This window comes from Podarcis pityusensis (assembly GCF_964106645.2).
Source record: "Podarcis pityusensis genome assembly, chromosome: 10".
In the NCBI taxonomy this organism is placed as follows: Eukaryota; Metazoa; Chordata; class Lepidosauria; order Squamata; family Lacertidae; genus Podarcis; species Podarcis pityusensis.
Window position 1 is genome coordinate 37684227 of NC_138035.1, and position 14354 is coordinate 37698580.

The 14354-nt window shown below is 43.6% G+C and overlaps 2 long non-coding RNA genes across 8 annotated transcripts in view; one reads left to right on the plus strand and one right to left on the minus strand.

Annotated features, from left to right (window-relative positions):
- Positions 1-14354, plus strand: part of LOC308457565 — a 146697-nt gene that overhangs the window by 8210 nt on the left and 124133 nt on the right. For 3 of the 7 annotated variants that reach the window (XR_013976991.1, XR_013976992.1, XR_013976993.1), the window contains exons 1-3: positions 7897-8091; positions 8720-8781; positions 9164-9371. This is a non-coding gene — a long non-coding RNA (uncharacterized lncRNA). Of the gene's footprint in view, positions 1-7896; positions 8092-8719; positions 8817-9126; positions 9372-14354 lie in introns of those variants that run through there. The other 4 variants (XR_013976990.1, XR_013976989.1, XR_013976994.1 and 1 more) reach the window with 4 other exon arrangements.
- On the minus strand, positions 144-13335 carry LOC308457576. The gene is made up of 3 exons (XR_013977012.1): positions 13313-13335; positions 1577-1687; positions 144-696 (listed from the first exon to the last, which is right to left on the minus strand). It is a non-coding gene; the product is annotated as an uncharacterized lncRNA (long non-coding RNA).

Sequence of the window (14354 nt, forward strand, 5' to 3'; positions counted from 1 at the left end):
GAGGGGCAATTTCACAGGGGCGAAGGACAAAAACAGACCTTGAAGATCAGAATGCTCTTTGGGGTCCTGTAGAAATTCTGAGGCTTTGGCTGCGGTTGAAGGTTACTGTGCAGATGAGGTGGCAGATGATAAGTTTCTATTAAGTAGTGGATTGACAAAGCAAACGACACAGAGATGTCTCCAAGTGGTTCTTTATAGTAAGCTGGAACTGAACTGAACAGCAAGCAGCTCAGCCGGCCTGCTTTTATAGGCAGCCGGCAGTCAACATTGTAACAACAACAACCCAGGGTTTCCCGACTAAATTAACTGACGTGGACCTGAGTGAAAACTATATGCATGATACCCCTGGTGGCCAGGGTGATAACTTCAATACATAACAGTTTCTTCTCTCCTTTTTTAACCCCCCTGCCCCCTTTTGTCATTTCTTCACCAGGCACCTTGGCAGTATCCTGTCTTCATTTCCCAAGACCTGCCAAGACTGATCTTCCCTTGCTGGTTATAATTTCTTTCATGGTGGTGGTGGTGGTGGGGACCTTCAAGCCCAGGAACCAAAAGCAGCCCTTCAGCTCTCTTCGGCTGGTCCATGGAGCTATCCACAGGTCACACCCCTCACGGACTCTTGCCTCACACCTCAGCTGGGGTTTTTTGGCGGGGCTATAAATGCATATTTGAACGCTGATCATGCCTCTTGCTTGTCTAGATGGGGGAGAAAGATGGGGGAGAGAGAGGGAGAGGAAACTAGCCCTGTGAACAAAGGTAAATTGTGCATTTGTTGCTCTGCACTTTTTTTGTCTCTGCCCCTGCCCACCATTGACACAGTGGCGTAGCATGGGTTTGTGTGCACAGGGGCAGTTGCCCCGGGTGCAAAAATTCAACACCCGGTGCTGCCTCAATACAGCTGTACGCTTCTGTCACTGGGCTCTGTTGAAAACAGCTTCTCCATGTGAACCAAGAAGTGACCTGTATCCTTAGAGGCAAGACCCTCTCTAAGGAGTTGCTAGGCCTCCCTGCTTGAAAGTTTACGATTACTAACAGTGTTTTTCAAATGACGAGAAAACTGTGAAATTCTGCAAACGTATCTGTGGTTATAGAACTCCACAAGGCATATGGAAATATCTGTAATATGAAATAGATGTGTTTATACCAGAGGGTATAACCATAAGGAAAAGTAAACAGAATTGCCACACAGCCAATCTGGTGTAGTCCATTTATGTTAACAAACAAGGCCTGCATAAAGGCAGAACTTGCTGGATTGTATATGAGTTTCTAAGTTTCTGTTTGGATATCTCGGGGCAGAGTCTGTGGACCAGGCCTTTGCTCAGGGTTTGCTGTTCTCCTGCGGCAAGCTAGTCATGCCATCCCTTCACTATCATAGGCAGAACTCCATCGGTGTGACTTCTTCTCCATTATGTTCAAACATTGGCCAACTGACAAAAAAGATGACGTATGACAAGCATACGTGAAAAGACTCTGAATTGTTCTCCATTCCCCCTTATTTTACACCTTAACAGCTATTGGAATATCCTGCTTTCCTTAGGGATAAACTAGATGTAACAATGGCCACTGCATCACTTACCATTTGTCCCTTTGAATTGCAGAATGGACAGAGATTGTTTTCACATGAAAAGTGGTAAACAGGTGAAGGTAGCTGAGTCCTTCCAACAATTCATCATCCAAAGCACTTGTCCTGCATCCCAGTTCACAATATTGGAGATGAGCGGGGAGGAAAAGAGATGAGATAATTGGCCATTGGGGGAGTGGGGTGTGTGTGGAATAAGACAAGGAAGGCTCTCCACATCTGGGAAATCTTATTGATGCTAAAATCAGGCCCCACCCACGGCTAAGGAAGTTGCCTTATATTGTGTCAGAGCCACTGCTCCATCTAGTTCAGTATTGCCAATGCCCCCTGTCTGAAATTCTGGAGAGCTAATCAGCATTGGCAATACCGAACTAGATAGAGCAGTTAATAGGATGGTCAAATCCAAATTAATCTCCTACCCAGATCCAGCTTTCAAATCAATTCCTGTACAATTGCCTCTCAAACCACTCATTTCAGCTAATCAACTCACCCCAAAATCTCTCTCTCTCTCTTCCCTCTCCCACACCCATTTGCTCTCCCAGGACGCCCAATTCCAAACTTTCTCTCTCAGGTTCACCCCAAACCCTCTATCTTCTCGAGATTTCCTTCAGAAGCATGCATCCTGTTTGTTCCTCACACCCCTCCCCCTCACCTTTTATCATGTATTTTTATCTTGTGAACCACTCTGAGATCTTCTGATGAAGGGCGGTGTATAAATCCAATAAATAAATTATATATACATGCGCGCGTGCACACACACACCCACACACCACAGAATAGGTAGAAGTGCCTCACAGGCACCAGAGAAGGTCTCTAGGGACCTGATTTAGATTTGTTATTTTTACCATCCATTTGCAGCAAACCTTGTGAATTTGATTGTGCCAGCCACAGAATTTGGAATTGCAGTCAATTTGTATTCCTGCCCAAAGGCAACAAATCTATAACTGTAATTTGAGCTCATGTTTTCCATAACCATACCCAACACTTAATTCACTGGATTGTACTGTTTCCAGTAAGCTCCAGTAACCACGTGGATCCCAAATACTTATTCATTACAAGAAATGAAGAAGGAAGAAATGATTCCTGCATTACGACTCATAACAAAGACATTTTCATCTTTTCTGGGGAGAAAATCGTAATCTGGAATGAAAGTTGAGAAAATTCCAAGGGTGGAGGATGGGACTTCCTTTCTTTACCTAACCTCTTGACTGCATTGAAATATTTAAGATTACTTTTATGTGCACTGTATCAATAAAACATGAATTGCCACAGAAAGCAATTTCTAGTACTGCATTAGCTTTGCAAAGGCAGATGCATTAAAACGCATGGAACAAAATACTCTGTGCCTTTGTGAAAAGCAGCACAGGGCACGGCACAGAAGGGACATTTTATACATCTAAAATCAGTTATAACTATGATGGCAACAAATCATTTACTGACTCCTACTGACATTGCCTATTTCTTTTTAGATACATGGCGCAGAGTATTATATACTAACACCAATCCTCAAGAAAAGGTATTAGATCACAAATCTGCCTTGAAATATGTATTATGACAAGCAGCTGAGAAGTGCCCCCAAGTAATATATTAGATGCCAAGAAAAATTCATCTCTAGAGGAAATATTATATATCTTAGTTTAAATAAAATACAGATAACTAATGACCAAGAGAAGAGAGCCAGTATAGTTTCGTATAGTTCTGCTGCAACACGGTGAGCTCCCGTTGTTTGGTCCCAGCTCCTGCCAACCTAGCAGTTTGAAAGCACGTCAAAGTGCAAGTAGATAAATAGGTACCACTCCTGCGGGATGATAAACGGTGTTTCCGTGCGCTGCTCTGGTTCGCCAGAAGCGGTTTAGTCGTGCTGGCCACATGACCCGAAGGCTCTCTGCGGACAAACGCCAGCTCCCTCGGCCTATAGAGTGAGATGAGCGCCGCAACCCCAGAGTCGTCCGCGACTGGACCTAATGGTCAGGAGTACCTTTACCTTTACCTTACTGAGAGATCAGAGTTTGAATCCCTACTCAGCCATGAAGCTCACTTCAGCTGGTGCAGAATTCAGTAGCCAGGTTGCTTACTGGAGCAAGACAGTTTGAGCATATAGTCCTGGCCCAAATGCACTGGTCACCAATTAGTTTCTGAGCCCAATTCAAAGTGCTGAATTTGATGTATAATGCATTCAGTTTCTGAGCCCAATTCAAAGTGCTGAATTTGACGAATAATGCATTCAGCGCCTCGGGACTGACTGTCAGGTGGACGGGTAATAATACTAATACTACTAATAATAGTACAGTGGTACTTCGATTGTTGAATGGAATCCATTCCGGAAGGCCGTTTGACTTCCAAAATGTTTGACAACCCAGGTTCAAAGGGCAGTCTGCAAAGTCAATGGAGAAAATTGGGATAAAAACGCAGTGGAAGCCGTTCGACTTCCAAGGTGCATTCAAAAACGGAAGCAATTACAGTACTTCTGGGTTTTCAGTGTTCAAAAACTGAAACTTTCGGCTTCTGAGACACTCAGAAACTGAGGTACCACTGTAATCACCACCACCACCACCACCACCACCACCACCACCACCACCATCATCATCTCAAGGACTGCATCTCTCCATGTAAACTGACCCAGACCCTGCAATCATCATCTGAGGCACTTCTTTTGTGTGCCTCCTCTGCTAGAGGCCCAGAGGGTGGCAACATGAGAAAGTGTCTCTTCTGCTATGGTTCCCCACTTGTGGGACATTCCCTGCAGGGAGTTATGCCTGGCACCTTTGTTATATATCTTTAGGTGCCAGGTGAAAACATTCCTCTTCAACAAAGCCTTTTGCTGATTAATATCCTACAGGCTTTTAAATGTGTTTATGGACAGGGAGGTGGCTATTGTTTTCTTATTTTTGCTTTAACTACTTATTTGTGTTTTCATCTTGTATTTTTTATCTTGTGAACTGCCCTGAGATTTTTTGATGAAGGGAGGTATATAAATTTAATTATATCCTCCTCCTCCTCCTCTAACCTAGGATTCAGCTACACAGCTGCAAGGTAAAGGTAAAGGGACCCCTGACCATTAGGTCCAGTCGTGGCCAACTCTGGGGTTGCGGTGCTCATCTCGCTTTATTGGCCGAGGGAGCCGGCGTACAGCTTCCAGGTCATGTGGCCAGCATGGCTAAGCCGTTTCTGGCGAACCAGAGCAGTGCACAGAAATGCTGTTTACCTTTCCGCTGGAGCGGTACCTATTTATCTACTTGCACTTTGACGTGCTTTTGAACTGCTAGGTTGGCAGGAGCAGGGACCGAACAACGGGAGCTCACCCCGTCACGGGGATTCGAATTGCCAACCTTCTGATCAGCAAGTCCTAGGCTCTGTGGTTTAACCCACAGCGCCACCCATGTCCCTACACAGCTGCAAATAAAACACTTAAAATGTGTTATAAAGTGTAATATACAAATGTGACACTAGACAGCGAAAGTGAGCTATGCAAAATTCAATATATTTCTCAAAACGTTTTTTAAAAAGCATTTTCACAGCATTTTTAAAATTTGTGTGTAGATTCCACTCTAGAGGTTACTACAGCATAGACAACAGGGGGTCCCATCTACCTGGTCTAGGGAACTGCCCACTAACAGTGCCTCAGTCTTATCTGGATTGAGTTAGTCCAGGACTCCAGCCTTAATTCTAACGTATTTGCACGCAGTGTTGGCAGTCCAACTATTTGATGCCTGTATTCAGTGACTTACTGGGCCAGACCAAGTTAAACAGAGAAACTAAGCCTGTTGTCTAGCAAGTGAATCTACCAAAAAGGTTTTCACTAGGTCTTCCCAAATGGCTGGATGCTCTGGCATGACAAAGCTTTATGGGTCATTCAGACTAAGTCGAGGGGCAATTTCAATTAAGCATTTACAAACAGAACCTGGAAAAAACTGAAGCTGATGTGACCTTGAGCTCGGAACTGAGCCTGCATTGCCTTTGATCACTGCTTGCATGGTGTCCATTGTTTCCAAGGGGCAGGGTACACCATTTGTTTACTTTCTTCCTTGGCTGTTTTTGTTGGGAGGAAGGAATCCACATACAGTGTTATTTATGTATTATCTTACTTTACTAAAGAATTTGAATATTAGGAGGGCAGTGCGTCATGAATAGCCTAAGGCTCAGAAACCACAACAGCGTGAACAGGGTTGCCACCATCCCTAGAAAAATGGGATTGCCTGTTCTTGGACAAAAGTGTCCCCTGTCCCATTTGGACTTCAGTCAGGATGCCTTTTTTTCTCATATTCAAGCTCAGCCAGTCCAAAATGGCGGCTGCACAGCTTTTGGTGCGGCTGATGAGGAGCCCAGCCCGGCAAAAGTGACAATAGAGAGGAGGAGGAAGGAGTGACCTCCTCCCCCTCCCTCCCTCCCTCCTTCCTTCCCTCTCGCTGGTGGTCCTCCTCAGCCACTGCCCTCTAATCTAGCATGGCGCAGGTCTGCCACCGCTTGGTGCCCTCTCCCACCCCAACCTGACCTTTCCTGCATTTTCAAACCAGCTTCAGCCTGATTAGAAAACTGGATGTAGAGTAAGTGGTAAGATGGACGTACCTTAACAGCATGGGCAGAGATGACAGCTGAATGACTAGAAATTCCAGGATGCAAATGCACTTAAAAATGAATTAATTGCTGTCAATTAATATAAATAAGACACAGATATTTCATATAGCTCAGGAACGGAAAACCCTTGGCTCTTCAGATGTTGTTAGACTCCAACTCCCATCTTCCCTGACCATTGGTCATGCTGGCTGGGGCTGCTGGGAGTTGGAGCCCAGTAACACCTGCAGGGCCACGGATTCATCAACCTTGGTACAGATCAACTGATGAAGGAAGCAGAACGTTAGATTGTTTGGTGAATAAATAAAAGATTCCCCTTGGAACACCTCTTTTACTGTATGAAACAGTGCGGATAATACAAACTGAAATATGCAGGCTGGTGCTGTGAAGCCCAGCTGCTTCTTCCTCAGCTACCATTGTGCTGCTTCCTTTTCTTTCAGCGTTGGCAAGCACTTTCTCAAATAGTTTTGTATGTCATTTCTGGGATGCTCTCCATTCTGGCGCTGCCTGCCAGCAAGACAATAGATGTGCCTTTCTACCACGGCTGCATGCATTTTCTTTGCATACGCTTGGTGTTTGGTGAGGCAGGATGGTCCCTGCGGTTTTCAAAATGTCATGGCCTTCTTGCCAACAAACACATCTCCTGTCAACCCGGTTACTTTGTTCCAGCAGCAATAATAAAAACAACAACACAAAATGATGCTCATTTGGTGCTTTCCTGCCCTGCTGTGCAGACAGACTTTGCAGTATAATTCAGGCAAGAGTCATGTATTCTGATAATAATAATAAATTTACAGCAGTTGTAAGGTCATCCAGGTTGTTTTGTGAAGGGCTGCTCCTTTCAGCTGAGGGAAAATGGCAGCATTTTATGCACTGGGAGAAGAGTCCCCTGGTGATGCTGGCTGCCTGTGTAGGATTTCAGGAACTGGTGGGGCTGAATAGCCAAACTGCGAAAGTGAGCTGTGTCAGTATATGGAAAATGCCAAAAGTTATGAAAAGGGTAGGCCATTCTCAGTCGGCAACGTCCAGCATGTGCATGTTGTATATCTCCTTAGATTTAACATTGGTGTGCCAAGTCAGGATTACAAACAGAGTGGCTGCCCACCATTTCAATTTATCCAGAATGTATAAAGACCCATAGACCCATAGATCTATGAAATGGGGTGGTGGTGTGTGTATCGGAGCAGGAGGCTACAGACCCATCTGCGAATGAACCCCTTGAAGCCTGGTGCCTAAGATACTACTCCAAGCAATGGTTCCTCATCCTTGCTATGAAAACCTTCAAGGAAAGAAACTTCCACGACAATCATAGGGACCTTGCATTTAACATTTAACCCAAACCTACCAATCTTATAATTTAAACACATTGCTTCTCACTCTATCCTCACCTAACACAACGAACATGATCATCAGTTGGATTTCTCTTGATGTTAACTCTCAGCTCCACACTATATCTTGGTTAAAAATCAGTTGCTTAAAGCTGTTCAAGGAACCAGTCAGCAGAGGGTGCAATAAGAATAATGAATTTGGTCTCAAGATTCATGCATGTGCGGTGTAATGATTGCATGTAGGTTACTAGGATGAGAGCATCCTTCTCTGATCATTTTTAGTGATATTTTGCAAGCACTGCATGCAATTCCCACCTTGATGTCAGCACCGTTGTGACATAATACACTGTGAAAACTATAGGCTGGAGGCTGATGAAACCTCATTTATTTTTTCTTTCTTCCCTTCACCCAGTACTGGACTATATATTATGCATACCTGCACATTTTCCATGCATTTTCATAAACCGAGAGAGATTGTAGACGATAATTTTCAGTGAGCAAACATATCTCGCTTGAGCTGACCAGTCAGTTAAAATGGCAGTTGAATGGACATCATGCTAGTTTCAGAAATACACCCAGAGAGAGCAGAAGTTGGTCTCTGCAGATAAAAAGGTAAGAAGAGCCTTTCTGGATCAGACCAAAGTGAATTTAGTTCACTATTCCATTCCCACAGAGGGTAACTAGATACCCATGGCACATCTGCTAGTAGGACAGAACATCCGCTATAGCTCTCTCCTGCTGTTGCTCTCCAGTGACATTTGTCAATTTTGGTTTCTTTCAGTTTTTCATTTTTCTAGTCTTAAGTTTAGTTCATCACAGTATTATTTTTGTTAAAGTCCTCACAAAAATGTGCCAGCATTTTAGTGTACATTTCTTCTAATATACACCTTTCGTATAGTTTTGCCTCGCACACATATTTCTACAAGCACAGTCCCCCAATACAGTCATTTGATACTGCTTGCTGATTTTCTGCTTGGCCAGGTTCAAGGTTCTTATCTTAATTCACAAAGCCCTAAACAACTTGGCCCAAAGATATTTGTATATAAGTATTTTTTTAAAAAAACAAGCAAGCCCACAAGTAAATCACTGCTGAGGTGCACCCACAAGTGTGAGGCCTGGTCTCAAGATGATGATGGTACATCCCCAGCTGTTGCTGTTGGTTAAGGATTACTTGTGACATCACAAAAGTACATGGCAGCTGAGTGGATATAAAGGTGGGCCTTTTTCTCTTTCCCAACAGCTGCAAGATCCAGCATTTCCCAGTCCTCCACTTGGAAGTGGCACATTGGCAAATGGACAGAGGTGATCTACTCACTGTTGGTGGCTATGGAGTGACAGTAATGCAAATTCACTTTCTGAGAGGGATTGTGGCTTGATTGTGGTTGATATCCATTGTCAGAAATTGGCTTATATCTAGTGATGGGCCTAGTGGAAGCTGACAAATGTTGGTGGGTGGAAGCTGGTGGACTTCACATTCAGAAGTCAGTGGGTGTTTGTAAGGCTCAAGCAGGCTGATGTTTGTGGATGGAAGCTGGTTGAAATTCACCTTCAGAAGCCAGTGGTTATTTGTGGGTTGAAGCCGGGGCACAAATGTGAATGATTAAAAAGGGGAGAATGAGTGAATGTGGCCATTGGTGTGGTTCATAGATGTTGACTGGCTAATGCTTATGGGTGTGATTGGGAGGTTTCAAAAGTGGTCAAGGCCAAGGCGTCCTGTGAAGGCAAGAAAGCAGGTGGCCGGCATCAGCAGATCTCCATAATTTCTCAAGACCAGCGGCAAGCAAGCCTAACCCAGAAGCATTTATGAGAATGATGGAGCACCAGATTGGCCATGGAACTCCTGGCAAGTCAACCATGTGGCCTCAACCTTGCCACTAGCCTGCCCCATACAGGTAAGTGTGACAGAAAATTATGTTTTTGCTGGGCAGGTTGGGTCCCCAAGTGTTTTCTTTTTCTTTTTCCTTGCCAGCAAATGGTTAACGAATGGCAACTTCTGATTAACCGGGGTTCCAGGAGGGGGAGTTGAAAAGGAGAGGATTTTGAGAGTTGGGATAGAGGTTGGGACAATAGGTTGGGAGATAGGGAGGGAGAGTTGGTTCTGGGTGGAAACATCCACTCACAAGCTAGAGAAAGGAGTCTCTAGCTTAGGACAGTGTGTGGCATCCTGTAAGAGTAAGGAATTAACTGGGAGGCTGAGGTTGACCCAGGAGAAGTAGAAGCTGGAAAGATACAGTCTACTTAGGTCTCATTCCAGTCAGCAGGGGAGAGATTCTTCTACAAAAAGAGAAAACTCCCAATCCAGTTAAGAGGGGTGTGGTGATCCCCTGGGTCTGTTACTTGGAGTACCTCAGGAGTAGAGTTGTCAAAGGGGTGTGTAACTGACAGGAAGTACCACCTTATTTAAGAACCAAAGAATTAAGCTACTGGGACTTCCCCTGCAGACGTTAATGCACAGACAGGATAGTTTCGGCTGATTTTTTGCATGCCACACAGCTGTAAGTAGCACAGAGACCTTCCTAGAAGCAATGTGACAAAGCTGGTTAGGGAAAACATCCGCACCAAACCCTAAAAAGATAAGAGATCACATGATATTACGACATTTGAACAGCTCTGTTTTTCACCCTTTTCCTGCTCAGGCCAGATCTTTTTTAAAAAAGAAATTGGTGGCTTCAGTTTCTGCTCTCCAATGTCAGTCCATGTTAGATTTTCACAAGAGCCCTTCTATCGCGTTGAAACTAGAATGATAAAAATAAATCCTGCTAATCTTCGATAAAGCAAGGGCATAAAAAGTGGGGAGGGTGGGTAGCAACAGAAAAGAGAATTACTTTATGATGGAATTATTGGTGTCTATGGGGTCATGCAGCCACTGGCAGTCCATCGCTGCTTCTGCCTTTTGGGTGTAAGCTATCCCTAGCAAAAACAATTCTGAAATTTGAGCTTTGGCAGAATTATATTAGCACCTACAAATCTTCACTAGAGCACAGGGATAACCATACTTGCGATGGTACAACAGAACAAATATAGGCACTTCTAAGATTCTGGGAATCAGCAAATAAAGGGCTCCAGCTGACAGCAGCTGCAGGGAACAGCTGCAGGGCATCAAGAAAGCTACTGGGATGTGATCCAGGGCATACTTTTCTCCTGTTTCCATTTTTATAATAATAAATGATAATAATATATATACGGTAAAGGGACCCCTGACCGTTAGGTCCAGTCGTGACCTACTCTGGGGTTGCATTGCTCATCTCACTTTACTGGCTGAGGGAGCCAGCGTTTGTCCGCAGACAGCTTCCGGGTCATGTGGCCAGCATGACTAAGCCGCTTCTGGTGAACCAGAGCAGCGCACGGAAACGCTGTTTACCTTTCCGCTGGAGTGGTACCTATTTATCTGCTTGCACGTTGACGTGCTTTCGAACTGCTAGGTTAGCAGGAGCAGGGACCAAGCAATGGGAGCTCACCCCGTTGCGGGGATTCAAACTGCTGACCTTCTGATCGGCAAGTCCTAAGCTCTGTGGTTTAACCCACAGCGCCACCCGCGTCCCATATATATGGTACTTATTTATAAAAAATAAGTACCATATATATAATTTATATAAAATATAAACATTATATAATGCCAACTCATCAAAAATATCAAGGCAATGCACGATGTGAAGCATAAAGCACATTGAAAACTGTAGTGAGTATAGTAATTTAGAGGCATTTGCTTACAAGGAGCATTGTGATGGGAGTTTAGAGATGGTCCCTGGGGGATGGCTCTGACTGGTCTTCTCTGTGGCAGCCCCTCAGTTGTGGGATTCCCTCACCACAGAGGAGGAGATGAATGCTTGAAGATACATCTCTTTAGTGCAGCTCAATCACATGCTGTTTTTAAGGGAAGGCGGTTGAAAAAAAAAGTGTGAGTTTCGAACTTTCGAAAGAGCTTTTGAAAAGCTTGAAAGATGGGGTAAAATTAATGGATGTTTACTGGGCAGGTTCTACCCTTCTTATTCCCAAATGTTACAGTCTCTACTGTTAAGGCAAAAGAAGGAGGAGGAATAATTTTGTCTTGCTATTATGTCAGACACTTTCCCTCCTGTCCTTTAAAACATCATGTCTATGGGCTGTATGTGTTTTTAACCAAAATGGTGTCATATATACACTAGTAATTTAGATCTTTGTATTAGAGACTGATAGGGGCAGGATGTTGAACAGGCTGTATAAATTGTTTGGGCTATGTGAGTAATGCCCTCCACCTATGAACCATTGTTGTGTTATGTTGAATTTTTCCAGGCTTAGTATTGACATACTGCATTCTCAGACAGCTGTCTGGGTCCATTAAGGCCCATTTCTGAAGTTAAAGCTGCCCTGGGTCTCCTGTGTAGAGTGGCTTGGAGTTGCCATTTGAATTTCTCCACAATGCTCTGTGGTGACACTCCTAGGGAGGGATTGGGAGAAATTAAAACACTGGATCCCAGTTATCCGCTGCTGATCACAGCTCTGCTGCCATCACCACATAAGCCTGCAGTGCTCAACTGATGTAGGAAAGGGTCCACCTCTTTGCTGTGGATCCCTCAGACCTGGAGCCAGCCCTGAGTTTTCCAGGAGCAGAGTGCTGCCCCTCTGCCCATTCTCAAAACTTTTGCCATAATTTTGTCGCTCTAAATAACAACCTGAAATGTGACCCAACATGCATTTTTGGTGGTGAATTCTATTAAGTTTACTTTGCAAGCCCATTTATAAAGTAACCTGAGGTACAGCTACTCTTAAAATTAGCAGCGTTGGTGGGAAAAGCATGTTTGTGTGTATGTGAATGGGTTGGGACAGGGTGAATTTTTTCCTTCATTCATTTACTGCTTTCTGAATGGCTTTATTGATGTTAGAAGCTTTTTATGTGCCATATTGACTTCAAAGATTGCTCTTTGCTTATATGAATCCAGATAAGATTTCAAGGGATCTGAGAGAACATAGTAAAGGCCAGATGTCTAGCTGTTTGAAGAAATGCTTCTATGTTTAGCCAAAAAGAAAGAAAAGAACAAAAATTAATACTTGTACAGGAACACTTTTAGAGCATTTTAGCCATCTCTTTTTTTAAAGCTCCATTATGACAAATTATTATTATTGAAACATAGAGGCTTTATTATTCACTTTCATACTCTTTCCCTTCTCATTCTTTCATAAATTATATTTTTCAAAGATTATCCCTCCCCGCAGATCAAAGCCAAGGAGGAAAATGCACTCTTCAAATACCTCCAGGTTATTTCAGCGTAGGAGGAGTTTAATGCTTATGTCTAACACCAGCATAGTTCCATCCACAGGAACAGAGTGATCTATAGCTAATCAGGTTCATGGAAGCTGCAACACTTCACCACAAGTAGCAGATCTGCATTTTGCACACTCCACAAAAGCACTGTTAAAAATGGTCATGTATGAATATGTCATTTGTAACAGTCATAGTCCCATCCAGATGTCAGATTACAACTTCCATCAACCCCAGCCAGCTTGGCTAGTGGCCAAGGATGATGGGCAATGTAGTCCAACAACACATGGAGGGCAGCATATTTTTTATCCTTGCCTCAAAGTGTGCCTTTTGGTTGGAAGTATTTTGATTTGGGTTATATCCTGAGAGGAGCTTCACCTGCCTAAGATTCAATTCTGTCAGGGAAAACTAGTGAAACAAGTTTGGCAGATCAATTTAGTAAATAGATTTCAAGCTGTGTGGCAGATACTTCACTGTGATAGTATTTATTAGGCTTCTTCAAAGACCCCTCCCCCTCCCCCTGAACTCAAAGCAAGGCCACTAACAGACCAAAAACTCTTGAACAATGAAGCTTTCTGTCCTGGGACCACTTACCTGGGAGTAAGCACATTGCGCTCAATGAGACTTACTTCTGAATAGGCATGTACTGGATTGTACTGTTAAATCTCATTGCTAAGGACTTGCATGAACCTGCTACACCTGGGAGGGACTGTGTGCTGCTGAGTGTGGGAAGGAAGGCTGAATTTTTATTATTTTAAAATAAGCAGTCACATGTAAACAGGATTTACATCAATCTGCATCTTTAAAAAAATATTTTAAAAATTACTAGATTTAATCGGTAGTAAGCAGTGGTGCCAAAATTTCCTCCTTTTCTTTTTGAAAATGGGACTTTGGATGGGATAGTAGAAATGAGAGACAACACTTATAATGGGCCCTCAATGGAAAACTTCTAGTTAGGCTGGAGTGGTTTGGCGCTTTGTGCCACAAGCAAGAGCTAAATGAATAATTCACAATGAATAATTCATCCGATGCATTTAGCATCTCTTTTACTCGGCGGAATATCTATGAACAGATGCCAGTTCCTTAAAACATCTTCATTATTTTCAATTTTACAAACCTTTCTGTTGTCTTCTCTCTTTTGGGGGGGGGGGTTGGTGGGTGTTGTTGCACAGAATAAAGGCTGGTACCAGAAAGAATGACTGATTTACAGAGCTGTCAAGGGCTTTGAGGCAAATGCCAGCTGTCTCGTGGCCTCTTAACATTTCACAAATGGAAATAGGGACAGACTTGTGGACTTGTTAGCACCCCTCTTCTCACACAGGGATCAGTTGTGGGCCCCTGACCTCCAGCTCTAGCGCTTGTTGCTCAAGGCTCTTTTCTGCCTGCCATTCATGTACTCAGATTCAGCAGCATTGATTCTGTGGACTGGCGTGTGTGTGTGTGTGTGTGTGAGAGAGAGAGAGAGAGAGAGAGAGAAGGAAGCACTGGAATTTTGCATCCACAATATTCACCTTCCAAGGGGAATGCTGTGTTTTTTTACTACTATACTAGTCTATCTTGCATGTGTTTTTATGTAGCATTGTTGTAATTCACTTCACATGAGTTTTTATGTCTTGCTACATATTGTACTGCTCTT